The 16539-nt window shown below is 46.4% G+C and overlaps 9 non-coding genes across 9 annotated transcripts; all 9 read right to left on the bottom strand.

Annotated features, from left to right (window-relative positions):
* Window positions 1-339: 339 nt before the first annotated feature.
* TRNAD-GUC (transfer RNA aspartic acid (anticodon GUC)) lies at window positions 340-412 on the bottom strand. The gene has a single exon. It is a non-coding gene; the product is annotated as a tRNA-Asp (tRNA).
* Window positions 413-1514: 1102 nt separating this feature from the next.
* On the bottom strand, window positions 1515-1587 carry TRNAD-GUC (transfer RNA aspartic acid (anticodon GUC)). The gene has a single exon. It is a non-coding gene; the product is annotated as a tRNA-Asp (tRNA).
* Window positions 1588-2543: 956 nt separating this feature from the next.
* On the bottom strand, window positions 2544-2616 carry TRNAD-GUC (transfer RNA aspartic acid (anticodon GUC)). The gene has a single exon. It is a non-coding gene; the product is annotated as a tRNA-Asp (tRNA).
* Window positions 2617-3572: 956 nt separating this feature from the next.
* TRNAD-GUC (transfer RNA aspartic acid (anticodon GUC)) lies at window positions 3573-3645 on the bottom strand. Its single transcript has one exon. It is a non-coding gene; the product is annotated as a tRNA-Asp (tRNA).
* A 2861-nt stretch (window positions 3646-6506) lies between these two features.
* On the bottom strand, window positions 6507-6579 carry TRNAK-CUU (transfer RNA lysine (anticodon CUU)). The gene has a single exon. It is a non-coding gene; the product is annotated as a tRNA-Lys (tRNA).
* A 368-nt stretch (window positions 6580-6947) lies between these two features.
* TRNAD-GUC (transfer RNA aspartic acid (anticodon GUC)) lies at window positions 6948-7020 on the bottom strand. The gene has a single exon. It is a non-coding gene; the product is annotated as a tRNA-Asp (tRNA).
* Window positions 7021-7094: 74 nt separating this feature from the next.
* TRNAD-GUC (transfer RNA aspartic acid (anticodon GUC)) lies at window positions 7095-7167 on the bottom strand. The gene has a single exon. It is a non-coding gene; the product is annotated as a tRNA-Asp (tRNA).
* Window positions 7168-8270: 1103 nt separating this feature from the next.
* Window positions 8271-8343, bottom strand: TRNAD-GUC (transfer RNA aspartic acid (anticodon GUC)). Its single transcript has one exon. It is a non-coding gene; the product is annotated as a tRNA-Asp (tRNA).
* A 2274-nt stretch (window positions 8344-10617) lies between these two features.
* TRNAK-CUU (transfer RNA lysine (anticodon CUU)) lies at window positions 10618-10690 on the bottom strand. The gene has a single exon. It is a non-coding gene; the product is annotated as a tRNA-Lys (tRNA).
* Between the last annotated feature and the right edge of the window lie 5849 nt (window positions 10691-16539).

The following is a 16539-nucleotide window of genomic DNA, read 5'->3' as shown; positions in this document are numbered from 1 at the left end:
GGAAAAATTTTGGATTTTTACGTTACATTTGAGATCTCACAACACCGCTCCCGGGTGGGCTCGAACCACCAAACTTTCGGTTAACAGCCGAACGCGCTAACCATTGCGCAACGGAAGACGAAAAATTAAATGTTCGTCAGGTATTGTGGAAAAACTTTGACGTTTTACGTTACATCTGAGATCTCACAACACCGCTCCCGGATGGGCTCGAACCACCAACCTTACGATTGACAGCCGAACGCGCTAACCATTGAGCCATGGAAGCTCAGAAAATAAATGGCCGTCAGGTATTGTGGAAAAACTTTGGATTTTTACGTTAGATTTGAGATCTCACAACACCGCTCCCGAGTGGGCTCGAACCACCAACCTTTCGGTTGACAGCCGAACGCGCTAACCATTTCGCAACGGAAGCCCAAAAATTAAATGTTCGTCAGGTATTGTGGAAAAACTTTGAATTTTTACGTTACATTTGAGATCTCACAACACCGCTCCCGGTTGGGCTCGAACCACCAACCTTTCGGTTAACAGCCGAACGCGCTAACTATTGCGCCACGGATGCCCGAAAATGATATGGTCGTCAGGTATTGTGGAATAACTTTGGATATTACAATACATCTAAGACCTCACAACACCGCTCCCGGATGGGCTCGAACCACAAACCTTTCGGTTAACAGCCGAACGCGCTAACCATTGCGCAACGGAAGCCCAAAAATAAAATGTTCGTCAGGTATTGTGGAAAAACTTTGGATTTTTACGTTACATTTGAGATCTCACAACACCGCTCCCGGGTGGGCTCGAACCACCAACCTTTCGATTAACAGCTGAACGCGCTAACCATTGCAACACGGAAGCCCAAAAATTAAATGTTCGTCAGGTATTGTGGAAAAACTTTGGATTTTTACGTTCCATCTGAGATCTCACAACACCGCTCCCGGGTGGGCAAGAACCACCAACCTTTCGATTAACAGCTGAACGCGCTAACCATTGCAACACGGAAGCCCAAAAATTAAATGTTCGTCAGGTATTGTGGAAAAACTTTGGCTTTTTACGTTACATTTGAAACTTCACAACACCGCACCCGGGTGGGCCTGAACCACCAACCTTTTCTTTAACATCCGAACGCGCTAACCATGGAGCCAAAGAAGCCCAAAAATTAAATGGTCGTCAGGTGTTGTGGAAAAACTTTGACTTTTTACGTCATATCTGAGACCCCACAACACCGCTCACGGATGGGCTCGAACCACCAACCTTTCGGTTAACAGCCGAACGCGCGAACCATTGCGCCACGGAAGCCCAAAAATTAAATGTTCGTCAGGTATTGTGGAAAAACTTTGGCTTTTTACGTTACATTTGAAACTTCACAACACCGCACCCGGGTGGGCCTGAACCACCAACCTTTTCTTTAACATCCGAACGCGCTAACCATGGAGCCAAAGAAGCCCAAAAATTAAATGGTCGTCAGGTGTTGTGGAAAAACTTTGACTTTTTACGTTACATCTGAGATCTCACAACACCGCTCCCGGATGGGCTCGAACCACCAACCTTTCGATTGACAGCCGAACGCGCTAACCATTGAGCCATGGAAGCCCCAAAACTAAATGTTCGTCAGGTATTGTGGAAAAACTTTGGATTTTTACGTTACATCTGAGACCTCACAACACTGCTCCCGGATGGGCTCGAACCACCAACCTTTCGGTTAACAGCTGAACGCGCTAACCATTGCGCAACGGAAGCCCAAAAATTAAATGTTCGTCAGGTATTGTGGAAAAACTTTGAATTTTTAGGTTACATTTGAGATCTCACAACACCGCTCCCGGTTGGGCTCGAACCACCAACCTTTCGGTTAACAGCCGAACGCGCTAACCATTGCGCAATGGAAGCCCAAAAATTAAATGTTCGTCAGGTATTGTGGAAAAACTTTGGATTTTTACGTTACATCTGAGACCTCACAACACCGCTCCCGGATGGGCTCGAACCACCAACCTTTCGGTTAACCGCTGAACGCGCTAACCATTGCGCAACGGAAGCCCAAAAATTAAATGTTCGTCAGGTATTGTGGAAAAACTTTGAATTTTTAGGTTACATTTGAGATCTCACAACACCGCTCCCGGTTGGGCTCGAACCACCAACCTTTCGATTAACAGCCGAACGCGCTAACCATTGAGCCATGGAAGCTCAGAAAACATATGGTCGTCAGGTATTGTGGAAAAACTTTGGATTTTTACGTTACATTTGAGATCTCACAACACCGCTCCCGAGTGGGCTCGAACCACCAACCTTTCTATTAACAGCCGAACGCGCTGACCATTGCGCAACGGAAGCCCAAAAATTAAATGTTCGTCAGGTATTGTGGAAAAACTTTGGCTTTTTACGTTACATTTGAAACTTCACAACACCGCACCCGGGTGGGCCTGAACCACCAACCTTTTCTTTAACATCCGAACGCGCTAACCATGGAGCCAAAGAAGCCCAAAAATTAAATGGTCGTCAGGTGTTGTGGAAAAACTTTGACTTTTTACGTTACATCTGAGATCTCACAACACCGCTCCCGGATGGGCTCGAACCACCAACCTTTCGATTGACAGCCGAACGCGCTAACCATTGAGCCATGGAAGCTCAGAAAATAAATGGTCGTCCGGTATTGTGGAAATACTCTGACATTTTACGTTACATCTGAGACCTCACAACACCGCTCCCGGATGGGCTCGAACCACCAACCTTTCGGTTAACAGCTGAACGCGCTAACCATTGCGCAACGGAAGCCCAAAAATTAAATGTTCGTCAGGTATTGTGGAAAAACTTTGAATTTTTAGGTTACATTTGAGATCTCACAACAGCGCTCCCGGTTGGGCTCGAACCACCAACCTTTCGATTAACAGCCGAACGCGCTAACCATTGAGCCATGGAAGCTCAGAAAACATATGGTCGTCAGGTATTGTGGAAAAACTTTGGATTTTTACGTTACATTTGAGATCTCACAACACCGCTCCCGAGTGGGCTCGAACCACCAACCTTTCTATTAACAGCCGAACGCGCTGACCATTGCGCAACGGAAGCCCAAAAATTAAATGTTCGTCAGGTATTGTGGAAAAACTTTGGCTTTTTACGTTACATTTGAAACTTCACAACACCGCACCCGGGTGGGCCCGAACCACCAACCTTTTGTTTAACATCCGAACGCGCTAACCATGGAGCCAAAGAAGCTCAAAAATGAAATGGTCGTCAGGTATTGTGGAAAAACTTTGACTTTTTACATCATATCTGAGACCTCACAACACCGCTCACGGATGGGCTCGAACCACCAACCTTTCGGTTAACAGCCGAACGCGCGAACCATTGCGCCACGGAAGCCCAAAAATTAAATGGTCGTCAAGTATTGTGGAAAAACTTTGGCTTTTTACGTTACATTTGAAACTTCACAACACCGCACCCGGGTGGGCCTGAACCACCAACCTTTTCTTTAACATCCGAACGCGCTAACCATGGAGCCAAAGAAGCCCAAAAATTAAATGGTCGTCAGGTGTTGTGGAAAAACTTTGACTTTTTACGTTACATCTGAGATCTCACAACACCGCTCCCGGATGGGCTCGAACCACCAACCTTTCGATTGACAGCCGAACGCGCTAACCATTGAGCCATGGAAGCTCAGAAAATAAATGGTCGTCCGGTATTGTGGAAATACTCTGACATTTTACGTTACATCTGAGACCTCACAACACCGCTCCCGGATGAGCTCGAACCACCAACCTTTCTATTAACAGCCGAACGCGCTGACCATTGCGCAACTTAAGCCCAAAAATTAAATGTTCGTCAGGTATTGTGGAAAAATTTTGGATTTTTACGTTACATTTGAGATCTCACAACACCGCTCCCGGGTGGGCTCGAACCACCAAACTTTCGGTTAACAGCCGAACGCGCTAACCATTGCGCAACGGAAGACGAAAAATTAAATGTTCGTCAGGTATTGTGGAAAAACTTGAAATTTTTACGTTACATTTGAGATCTCACGACACCGCTCCCGGTTGGGCTCGAACCACCAACCTTTCGATTAACAGCCGAACGCGCTAACCATTGAGCCATGGAAGCTCAGAAAACATATGGTCGTCAGGTAGTGTGGAAAAACTTTGGATTTTTACGTTACATTTGAGATCTCACAACAACGCTCCCGAGTGGGCTCGAACCACCAACCTTTCTATTAACAGCCGAACGCGCTGACCATTGCGCAACTTAAGCCCAAAAATTAAATGTTCGTCAGGTATTGTGGAAAAATTTTGGATTTTTACGTTACATTTGAGATCTCACAACACCGCTCCCGGGTGGGCTCGAACCACCAACCTTTCGATTAACAGCTGAACGCGCTAACCATTGCAACACGGAAGCCCAAAAATTAAATGTTCGTCAGGTATTGTGGAAAAACTTTGGCTTTTTACGTTACATTTGAAACTTCACAACACCGCACCCGGGTGGGCCCGAACCACCAACCTTTTGTTTGACATCCGAACGCGCTAACCATGGAGCCAAAGAAGCCCAAAATTAAATGGTCGTCAGGTATTGTGGAAAAATTTTGGATTTTTACGTTACATCTGAGATCACACAACACCGCTCCCGGATGGGCTCGAACCACCGACCTTTCTTTTAACAGCTGAACGCGCTAACCATTGCGCAACGGAAGCCCAAAAATTAAATGTTCGTCAGGTATTGTGGAAAAATTTTGGATTTTTACGTTACATTCGAGATCTCACAACACCGCTGCCGAGTGGGCTCGAACCACCAACCTTTCGGTTAACAGCCGAACGTGCTAACCATTGCGCCACGGAAGCCCAAAAAGTACATGGTCGTCAGGTATTGTGGAAAAACTTTGGCTTTTTACGTTACATTTGAGACTTCACAACACCGCTCCCGGGTGGGCTCGAACCACCAACCTTTTGGTTAACATCCGAACGCGCTAACCATGGAGCCAAGGAAGCTCAGGAGTGAAGTGGTCGTGAGGTATTGTGGAAAACTTTGGCTTTTTACGTTACATTTGAGACTTCACAACACCGCTCTCGGGTGGGCTCGAACCACCAACCTTTTGGTTAACATACGAACGCGCTAACCATGGAGGAAAGGAAGCTCAGAAATGAAATGGTCGGCAGATACTGTGGAAAAACTTTGGCTTTTTACGTTACATTTGAGATCTTAAAACACCGCTCCCGGGTGGGCTCGAACCACCAACCTTTCGGTTAACAGCCGAACGTGCTAACCATTGCGCCACGGAAGCCCAAAAAGTACATGGTCGTCAGGTATTGTGGAAAAACTTTGGCTTTTTACGTTACATTTGAGACTTCACAACACCGCTCCCGGGTGGGCTCGAACCACCAACCTTTTGGTTAACATCCGAACGCGCTAACCATGGAGCCAAGGAAGCTCAGGAGTGAAGTGGTCGTGAGGTATTGTGGAAAACTTTGGCTTTTTACGTTACATTTGAGACTTCACAACACCGCTCTCGGGTGGGCTCGAACCACCAACCTTTTGGTTAACATACGAACGCGCTAACCATGGAGGAAAGGAAGCTCAGAAATGAAATGGTCGGCAGATACTGTGGAAAAACTTTGGCTTTTTACGTTACATTTGAGATCTTAAAACACCGCTCCCGGGTGGGCTCGAACCACCAACCTTTCGGTTAACAGCCGAACGTGCTAACCATTGCGCCACGGAAGCCCAAAAAGTACATGGTCGTCAGGTATTGTGGAAAAACTTTGGCTTTTTACGTTACATTTGAAACTTCACAACACCGCACCCGGGTGGAATCGAACCACCAACCTTTCGGTTAACATCCGAAAGCGCTAAACATGGAGCCAAGGAAGCTTAGGAATGAAATGGTCGTCAGGTATTGTGGAAAAACTTTGGCTTTTTACGTTACATTTGAGACTTCACAACACCGCTCCCGGGTGGGCTCGAACCACCGACCTTTTGGTTAACATCCGAACGCGCTGACCATGGAGCCAAGGAAGCTCAGGAATGAAATGGTCGTCAGGTATTGTGGAAAAACTTTGGCATTTTACGTTACATTTGAGATTCCACAACACCGCTACCGAGTGGGCTCTAACCACCGACCTATTGGTTAACAGCCGAACGCGCTAACCATTGAGCCACGAAAGCTCAGAAATTAAATGGTTATCACGTATTGTGGAAAAGTTTTGAATTTTTACGCTACATCTGAGACCCCACAACACCTCTCCCGGGTGGGCTCGAACCACCAACCTTTCGGTTAACAGCTGAACCGCTAACCATTGCGCCACGGAAGCCCAAAAATTAAATTTTCGTCAGGTATTGTGGAAAAACTCTGACATTTTACGTTACATCTGAGAGCTCACAACACCGCTCCTGGGAGGGTTCAAACCACCAGTTTTTGAATAACAGCTGATCGCGATAACCATTGCGCCACGGAAGCCCAAAAATTAAATGGTCGTTGGTATTGTGGTAAAACCTTGACTTTTTACGTCAAATCTGAGACCTCACAACACCGCTCCGGGATGGGCTCGAACCACCAACCTTTCGGTTAAGAGCCGAACGCGCTAACCATTGCGCCACGGACGCCCAAAAATTAAATGGTCGTCAGGTATTGTGGAAAAACTTTGGCTTTTTACGTTACATTTGAGATCCCACAACACCGGTACCGGGTGGGCTCGAACCACCAACCTCTTGGTTAACAGCCGAACGCTCTAACCATTGAGCCACGGAAGCTCAGAAATTAAATGGTTATCACGTATTCTGGAAAAGTTTTGAATTTTTACGCTACATCTGAGACCCCACAACACCTCTTCCGGGTGGGCTCGAACCACCAAAATTTCAGTTAACAGCTGAAGGCGCTAACCATTGCGCCACGGAAGAACAAAAATTAAATGTTCGTCAGGTATTGTGGAAAAACTCTGACTTTTTACGTTACATCTGAGATCTCACAACACCGCTCCCGGATGGGCTCGAACCACCAACCTTTCGATTGACAGCCGAACGCGCTAACCATTGAGCCATGGAAGCCCCAAAATTAAATGTTCGTCAGGTATTGTGGAAAAACTTTGGATTTTTACGTTACATCTGAGATCTCACAACACCGCTCCCGGATGGGCTCGAACCACCAACCTTTCGATTGACAGCCGAACGCGCTAACCATTGAGCCATGGAAGCTCAGAAAATAAATGGTCGTCCGGTATTGTGGAAATACTCTGACATTTTACGTTACATCTGAGACCTCACAACACCGCTCCCGGATGGGCTCGAACCACCAACCTTTCGGTTAACAGCCGAACGCGCTAACCATTGCGCAATGGAAGCCCAAAAATTAAATGTTCGTCAGGTATTGTGGAAAAACTTTGGATTTTTACGTTACATCTGAGACCTCACAACACTGCTCCCGGATGGGCTCGAACCACCAACCTTTCGGTTAACAGCTGAACGCGCTAACCATTGCGCAACGGAAGCCCAAAAATTAAATGTTCGTCAGGTATTGTGGAAAAACTTTGAATTTTTAGGTTACATTTGAGATCTCACAACACCGCTCCCGGTTGGGCTCGAACCACCAACCTTTCGATTAACAGCCGAACGCGCTAACCATTGAGCCATGGAAGCTCAGAAAACATATGGTCGTCAGGTATTGTGGAAAAACTTTGGATTTTTACGTTACATTTGAGATCTCACAACACCGCTCCCGAGTGGGCTCGAACCACCAACCTTTCTATTAACAGCCGAACGCGCTGACCATTGCGCAACGGAAGCCCAAAAATTAAATGTTCGTCAGGTATTGTGGAAAAACTTTGGCTTTTTACGTTACATTTGAAACTTCACAACACCGCACCCGGGTGGGCCCGAACCACCAACCTTTTGTTTAACATCCGAACGCGCTAACCATGGAGCCAAAGAAGCTCAAAAATGAAATGGTCGTCAGGTATTGTGGAAAAACTTTGACTTTTTACATCATATCTGAGACCTCACAACACCGCTCACGGATGGGCTCGAACCACCAACCTTTCGGTTAACAGCCGAACGCGCGAACCATTGCGCCACGGAAGCCCAAAAATTAAATGGTCGTCAAGTATTGTGGAAAAACTTTGGCTTTTTACGTTACATTTGAAACTTCACAACACCGCACCCGGGTGGGCCTGAACCACCAACCTTTTCTTTAACATCCGAACGCGCTAACCATGGAGCCAAAGAAGCCCAAAAATTAAATGGTCGTCAGGTGTTGTGGAAAAACTTTGACTTTTTACGTTACATCTGAGATCTCACAACACCGCTCCCGGATGGGCTCGAACCACCAACCTTTCGATTGACAGCCGAACGCGCTAACCATTGAGCCATGGAAGCTCAGAAAATAAATGGTCGTCCGGTATTGTGGAAATACTCTGACATTTTACGTTACATCTGAGACCTCACAACACCGCTCCCGGATGAGCTCGAACCACCAACCTTTCTATTAACAGCCGAACGCGCTGACCATTGCGCAACTTAAGCCCAAAAATTAAATGTTCGTCAGGTATTGTGGAAAAATTTTGGATTTTTACGTTACATTTGAGATCTCACAACACCGCTCCCGGGTGGGCTCGAACCACCAAACTTTCGGTTAACAGCCGAACGCGCTAACCATTGCGCAACGGAAGACGAAAAATTAAATGTTCGTCAGGTATTGTGGAAAAACTTGAAATTTTTACGTTACATTTGAGATCTCACGACACCGCTCCCGGTTGGGCTCGAACCACCAACCTTTCGATTAACAGCCGAACGCGCTAATCATTGAGCCATGGAAGCTCAGAAAACATATGGTCGTCAGGTAGTGTGGAAAAACTTTGGATTTTTACGTTACATTTGAGATCTCACAACACCGCTCCCGAGTGGGCTCGAACCACCAACCTTTCTATTAACAGCCGAACGCGCTGACCATTGCGCAACTTAAGCCCAAAAATTAAATGTTCGTCAGGTATTGTGGAAAAATTTTGGATTTTTACGTTACATTTGAGATCTCACAACACCGCTCCCGGGTGGGCTCGAACCACCAACCTTTCGATTAACAGCTGAACGCGCTAACCATTGCAACACGGAAGCCCAAAAATTAAATGTTCGTCAGGTATTGTGGAAAAACTTTGGCTTTTTACGTTACATTTGAAACTTCACAACACCGCACCCGGGTGGGCCCGAACCACCAACCTTTTGTTTGACATCCGAACGCGCTAACCATGGAGCCAAAGAAGCCCAAAATTAAATGGTCGTCAGGTATTGTGGAAAAATTTTGGATTTTTACGTTACATCTGAGATCACACAACACCGCTCCCGGATGGGCTCGAACCACCAACCTTTCGATTAACAGCCGAACGCGCTAACCATTGAGCCATTTAAGCTCAGAAAATAAATGGCCGTCAGGTATTGTGAAAAAACTTTGGATTTTTACGTTACATTTGAGATCTCACAACACCGCTCCCGAGTGGGCTCGAACCACCGACCTTTCTTTTAACAGCTGAACGCGCTAACCATTGCGCAACGGAAGCCCAAAAATTAAATGTTCGTCAGGTATTGTGGAAAAATTTTGGATTTTTACGTTACATTCGAGATCTCACAACACCGCTGCCGAGTGGGCTCGAACCACCAACCTTTCGGTTAACAGCCGAACGTGCTAACCATTGCGCCACGGAAGCCCAAAAAGTACATGGTCGTCAGGTATTGTGGAAAAACTTTGGCTTTTTACGTTACATTTGAGACTTCACAACACCGCTCCCGGGTGGGCTCGAACCACCAACCTTTTGGTTAACATCCGAACGCGCTAACCATGGAGCCAAGGAAGCTCAGGAGTGAAGTGGTCGTGAGGTATTGTGGAAAACTTTGGCTTTTTACGTTACATTTGAGACTTCACAACACCGCTCTCGGGTGGGCTCGAACCACCAACCTTTTGGTTAACATACGAACGCGCTAACCATGGAGGAAAGGAAGCTCAGAAATGAAATGGTCGGCAGATACTGTGGAAAAACTTTGGCTTTTTACGTTACATTTGAGATCTTAAAACACCGCTCCCGGGTGGGCTCGAACCACCAACCTTTCGGTTAACAGCCGAACGTGCTAACCATTGCGCCACGGAAGCCCAAAAAGTACATGGTCGTCAGGTATTGTGGAAAAACTTTGGCATTTTACGTTACATTTGAGATTCCACAACACCGCTACCGAGTGGGCTCTAACCACCGACCTATTGGTTAACAGCCGAACGCGCTAACCATTGAGCCACGAAAGCTCAGAAATTAAATGGTTATCACGTATTGTGGAAAAGTTTTGAATTTTTACGCTACATCTGAGACCCCACAACACCTCTCCCGGGTGGGCTCGAACCACCAACCTTTCGGTTAACAGCTGAACCGCTAACCATTGCGCCACGGAAGCCCAAAAATTAAATTTTCGTCAGGTATTGTGGAAAAACTCTGACATTTTACGTTACATCTGAGAGCTCACAACACCGCTCCTGGGAGGGTTCAAACCACCAGTTTTTGAATAACAGCTGATCGCGATAACCATTGCGCCACGGAAGCCCAAAAATTAAATGGTCGTTGGTATTGTGGTAAAACCTTGACTTTTTACGTCAAATCTGAGACCTCACAACACCGCTCCGGGATGGGCTCGAACCACCAACCTTTCGGTTAAGAGCCGAACGCGCTAACCATTGCGCCACGGACGCCCAAAAATTAAATGGTCGTCAGGTATTGTGGAAAAACTTTGGCTTTTTACGTTACATTTGAGATCCCACAACACCGGTACCGGGTGGGCTCGAACCACCAACCTCTTGGTTAACAGCCGAACGCTCTAACCATTGAGCCACGGAAGCTCAGAAATTAAATGGTTATCACGTATTCTGGAAAAGTTTTGAATTTTTACGCTACATCTGAGACCCCACAACACCTCTCCCGGGTGGGCTCGAACCACCAAAATTTCAGTTAACAGCTGAAGGCGCTAACCATTGCGCCACGGAAGAACAAAAATTAAATGTTCGTCAGGTATTGTGGAAAAACTCTGACTTTTTACGTTACACTTGAGATCTCACAACACCGCTCCTGGTTGGGCTCGAACCACCAACTTATTGGTTAACAGCCGAACGCGCTAACCATTGAGCCATGGAAGCTCAGAAAATAAATGGTCGTCAGGTATTGTGGAAAAACTTTGAATTTTTCGTTACACTTGAGATCTCACAACACCGCTCCCGGGTGGGCTCGAACCACCAACTTATTGGTTAACAGCCGAACGCGCTAACCATTGAGCCACGGAAGCTCAGAAATAAAATGGTTGTCAAGTATTGTGGAAACGTTTTGACTTTTTACCCTACGTCTGAGACCCCACAACACCCCCCCCCCGGGTGGGCTCGAACCACCAACATTTTGGTTAACATCCGAACACGCTAACCATTGAGCCATGGAAGCTCAGAAATTGAACGGTTATCACGTATTGTGCAAAAACTCTGATTTTTACGTTACATCTGAGACCTCACAACACCGCTCCCGGGTGGGCTCGAACCACCAGCCTTTCGTTTAACAGCCGAACGCGCTAAAAGAAAGGATGGTGGTTCGAGCACACCCGGGAGCAGTGTTGTGAGGTCTCAGATGTGACGTAAAAATCCAAAGTTTTTCCACAATACCTGACGACCATTTCATTCCTGAGCTTCCTTGGCTTCATGGTCAGCGCGTTCGGATGTTAACCAAAAGGTTGGTGGTTCGAGCCCACCCGAGAGCGGTGTTGTGAAGTCTCAAATGTAACGTAAAAAGCCAAAGTTTTTCCACAATACCTGACGACCATTTCATTCCTGAGCTTCCTTGGCTCCATGGTTAGCGCGTTCGGATGTTATACAAAAGGTTGGTGGTTCGGGCCCACCCGGGTGCGGTGTTGTGAAGTTTCAAATGTAACGTAAAAAGCCAAAGTTTTTCCACAATACCTGACGAACATTTAATTTTTGGGCTTCCGTTGCGCAATGGTTAGCGCGTTCAGCTGTTAAAAGAAAGGTTGGTGGTTCGAGCCCACTCGGGAGCGGTGTTGTGAGATCTCAAATGTAACGTAAAAATCCAAAGTTTTTCCACAATACCTGAGTGCCATTTATTTTCTGAGCTTCCATGGCTCAATGGTTAGCGCGTTCGGCTGTTAAGCGAAAGGTTGGTGGTTCGAGCCCATCCGGGAGCGGTGTTGTGAGATCTCAGATGTAACTTAAAAAGTCAAAGTTTTTCCACAATACCTGACGACCATTTAATTTTTGGGCTTCTTTGGCTCCATGGTTAGCGCGTTCGGATGTTATACAAAAGGTTGGTGGTTCGGGCCCACCCAGGTGCGGTTTTGTGAAGTTTCAAATGTAACGTAAAAAGCCAAAGTTTTTCCACAATACCTGACGAACATTTAATTTTTGGGCTTCCGTGTTGCAATGGTTAGCGCGTTCAGCTGTTAATCGAAAGGTTGGTTGTTCGAGCCCACCCGGGAGCGGTGTTGTGAGGTCTCAGATGTGACGTCGAAAGTCAAAGTTTTTCCACAATACCTGACGAACATTTAATTTTTGGGCTTCCGTGTTGCAATGGTTAGCGCGTTCAGCTGTTAATCGAAAGGTTGGTGGTTCGAGCCCACCCGGGAGCGGTGTTGTGAGATCTCAGATGTAACTTAAAAAGTCAAAGTTTTTCCATAATACCTGACGACAATTTAATTTTTGGGCTTCTTTGGCTCCATGGTTAGCGCGTTCGGATGTTATACAAAAGGTTGGTGGTTCGGGCCCACCCGGGTGCGGTGTTGTGAAGTTTCAAATGTAACGTAAAAAGCCAAAGTTTTTCCACAATACCTGACGAACATTTAATTTTTGGGCTTCCGTGTTGCAATGGTTAGCGCGTTCAGCTGTTAAGCGAAAGGTTGGTTGTTCGAGCCCACCCGGGAGCGGTGTTGTGAGATCTCTGATGTAACGTAAAATCCAAAGTTTTTCCACAATACCTGACGAACGTTTAATTTTTGGGCTTCCGTGTTGCATTGGTTAGCGGGTTCAGCTGTTAATCGAAAGGTTGGTGGTTCGAGCCCACCCGGGAGCGGTGTTGTGAGGTCTCAGATGTGACGTAGAAAGTCAAAGTTTTTCCACAATACCTGACGAACATTTAATTTTTGGGCTTCCGTGTTGCAATGGTTAGCGCGTTCAGCTGTTAATCGAAAGGTTGGTGGTTCGAGCCCACCCGGGAGCGGTGTTGTTAGGTCTCAGATGTGACGTAAAAAGTCAAAGTTTTTCCACAATACCTGACGAACATTTAATTTTTGGGCTTCCGTTGCGCAATGGTTAGCGCGTTCGGCTGTTAACCGAAAGGTTGGTGGTTCGAGCCCATCCGGGAGCGGTGTTGTGAGGTCTTAGATGTATTGTAAAATCCAAAGTTTTTCCACAATACCTGACGGCCATTTATTTTCTGAGCTTCCATAGCTCAATGGTTAGCAAGTTCGGCTGTTAAGCGAAAGGTTGGTGGTTGGAGCCCATCCGGGAGCGGTGTTGTGAGATCTCAGATGTAACTTAAAAAGTCAAAGTTTTTCCACAATACCTGACGACCGTTTAATGTTTGGGCTTCTTTGGCTCCATGGTTAGCGCGTTCGGATGTTAAACAAAAGGTGGGTGGTTCGGACCCACCCGGGTGCGGTGTTGTGAAGTTTCAAATGTAACGTAAAAAGCCAAAGTTTTTCCACAATACCTGACGAACATTTAATTTTTGGGCTTCCGTGTTGCAATGGTTAGCGCGTTCGGCTGTTAACCGAAAGGTTGGTGGTTCGAGCCCATCCGGGAGCGGTGTTGTGAGGTCTTAGATGTATTGTAAAATCCAAAGTTTTTCCACAATACCTGACGGCCATTTATTTTCTGAGCTTCCATGGCTCAATGGTTAGCAAGTTCGGCTGTTAAGCGAAAGGTTGGTGGTTGGAGCCCATCCGGGAGCGGTGTTGTGAGATCTCAGATGTAACTTAAAAAGTCAAAGTTTTTCCACAATACCTGACGACCATTTAATTTTTGGGCTTCTTTGGCTCCATGGTTACCGCGTTCGGATGTTAAACAAAAGGTTGGTGGTTCGGGCCCACCCGGGTGCGCTGTTGTGAAGTTTCAAATGTAACGTAAAAAGCCAAAGTTTTTCCACAATACCTGACGAACATTTAATTTTTGGGCTTCCGTGTTGCAATGGTTAGCGCGTTCAGCTGTTAATCGAAAGGTTGGTATTTCTAGCCCACCCGGGAGCGGTGTTGTGAGATCTCTGATGTAACGTAAAAATCCAAAGTTTTTCCACAATACCTGACGACAATTTAATTTTTGGGCTTCTTTGGCTCCATGGTTAGCGCGTTCGGATGTTATACAAAAGGTTGGTGGTTCGGGCCCACCCGGGTGCGGTGTTGTGAAGTTTCAAATGTAACGTAAAAAGCCAAAGTTTTTCCACAATACCTGACGAACATTTAATTTTTGGGCTTCCGTGTTGCAATGGTTAGCGCGTTCAGCTGTTAATCGATAGGTTGGTTGTTCGAGCCCACCCGGGAGCGGTGTTGTGAGATCTCTGATGTAACGTAAAATCCAAAGTTTTTCCACAATACCTGACGAACGTTTAATTTTTGGGCTTCCGTGTTGCAATGGTTAGCGGGTTCAGCTGTTAATCGAAAGGTTGGTGGTTCGAGCCCACCCGGGAGCGGTGTTGTGAGGTCTCAGATGTGACGTAGAAAGTCAAAGTTTTTCCACAATACCTGACGAACATTTAATTTTTGGGCTTCCGTGTTGCAATGGTTAGCGCGTTCAGCTGTTAATCGAAAGGTTGGTGGTTCGAGCCCACCCGGGAGCGGTGTTGTGAGATCTCAGATGTAACGTAAAAATCCAAAGTTTTTCCACAATACCTGACGAACATTTAATTTTTGGGCTTCCGTTGCGCAATGGTTAGCGCGTTCGGCTGTTAACCGAAAGGTTGGTGGTTCGAGCCCATCCGGGAGCGGTGTTGTGAGGTCTTAGATGTATTGTAAAATCCAAAGTTTTTCCACAATACCTGACGGCCATTTAATTTTTGGGCTTCTTTGGCTCCATGGTTAGCGCGTTCGGATGTTATACAAAAGGTTGGTGGTTCGGGCCCACCCGGGTGCGGTGTTGTGAAGTTTCAAATGTAACGTAAAAAGCCGAAGTTTTTCCACAATACCTGACGAACATTTAATTTTTGGGCTTCCGTGTTGCAATGGTTAGCGCGTTCAGCTGTTAATCGAAAGGTTGGTTGTTCGAGCCCACCCGGGAGCGGTGTTGTGAGGTCTCAGATGTGACGTCGAAAGTCAAAGTTTTTCCACAATACCTGACGAACATTTAATTTTTGGGCTTCCGTGTTGCAATGGTTAGCGCGTTCAGCTGTTAATCGAAAGGTTGGTGGTTCGAGCCCACCCGGGAGCGGTGTTGTGAGATCTCAGATGTAACTTAAAAAGTCAAAGTTTTTCCATAATACCTGACGACAATTTAATTTTTGGGCTTCTTTGGCTCCATGGTTAGCGCGTTCGGATGTTATACAAAAGGTTGGTGGTTCGGGCCCACCCGGGTGCGGTGTTGTGAAGTTTCAAATGTAACGTAAAAAGCCAAAGTTTTTCCACAATACCTGACGAACATTTAATTTTTGGGCTTCCGTGTTGCAATGGTTAGCGCGTTCAGCTGTTAATCGAAAGGTTGGTTGTTCGAGCCCACCCGGGAGCGGTGTTGTGAGATCTCTGATGTAACGTAAAATCCAAAGTTTTTCCACAATACCTGACGAACGTTTAATTTTTGGGCTTCCGTGTTGCATTGGTTAGCGGGTTCAGCTGTTAATCGAAAGGTTGGTGGTTCGAGCCCACCCGGGAGCGGTGTTGTGAGGTCTCAGATGTGACGTAGAAAGTCAAAGTTTTTCCACAATACCTGACGAACATTTAATTTTTGGGCTTCCGTGTTGCAATGGTTAGCGCGTTCAGCTGTTAATCGAAAGGTTGGTGGTTCGAGCCCACCCGGGAGCGGTGTTGTTAGGTCTCAGATGTGACGTAAAAAGTCAAAGTTTTTCCACAATACCTGACGACCATTTATTTTCTGAGCTTCCATGGCTCAATGCTTAGCGCGTTCGGCTGTTAACCGAAAGGTTGGTGGTTCGAGCCCACCCGGGAGCGGTGTTGTGAGATCTCAAATGTAACGTAAAAATCCAAAGTTTTTCCACAATACCTGACGAACATTTAATTTTTGGGCTTCCGTTGCGCAATGGTTAGCGCGTTCGGCTGTTAACCGAAAGGTTGGTGGTTCGAGCCCATCCGGGAGCGGTGTTGTGAGGTCTTAGATGTATTGTAAAATCCAAAGTTTTTCCACAATACCTGACGGCCATTTATTTTCTGAGCTTCCATAGCTCAATGGTTAGCAAGTTCGGCTGTTAAGCGAAAGGTTGGTGGTTGGAGCCCATCCGGGAGCGGTGTTGTGAGATCTCAGATGTAACTTAAAAAGTCAAAGTTTTTCCACAATACCTGACGACCGTTTAATGTTTGGGCTTCTTTGGCTCCATGGTTAGCGCGTTCGGA

Source organism: Phalangium opilio, unplaced genomic scaffold (genome assembly GCF_054372755.1).
Source record: "Phalangium opilio isolate 3A_F unplaced genomic scaffold, DU_Popi_V2 ptg000082l_1, whole genome shotgun sequence".
Lineage (NCBI taxonomy): Eukaryota > Metazoa > Arthropoda > Arachnida > Opiliones > Phalangiidae > Phalangium > Phalangium opilio.
The sequence above is the reverse complement of the archived record's forward strand: the minus strand, read 5'-3'. Positions and strand labels throughout refer to the sequence as shown.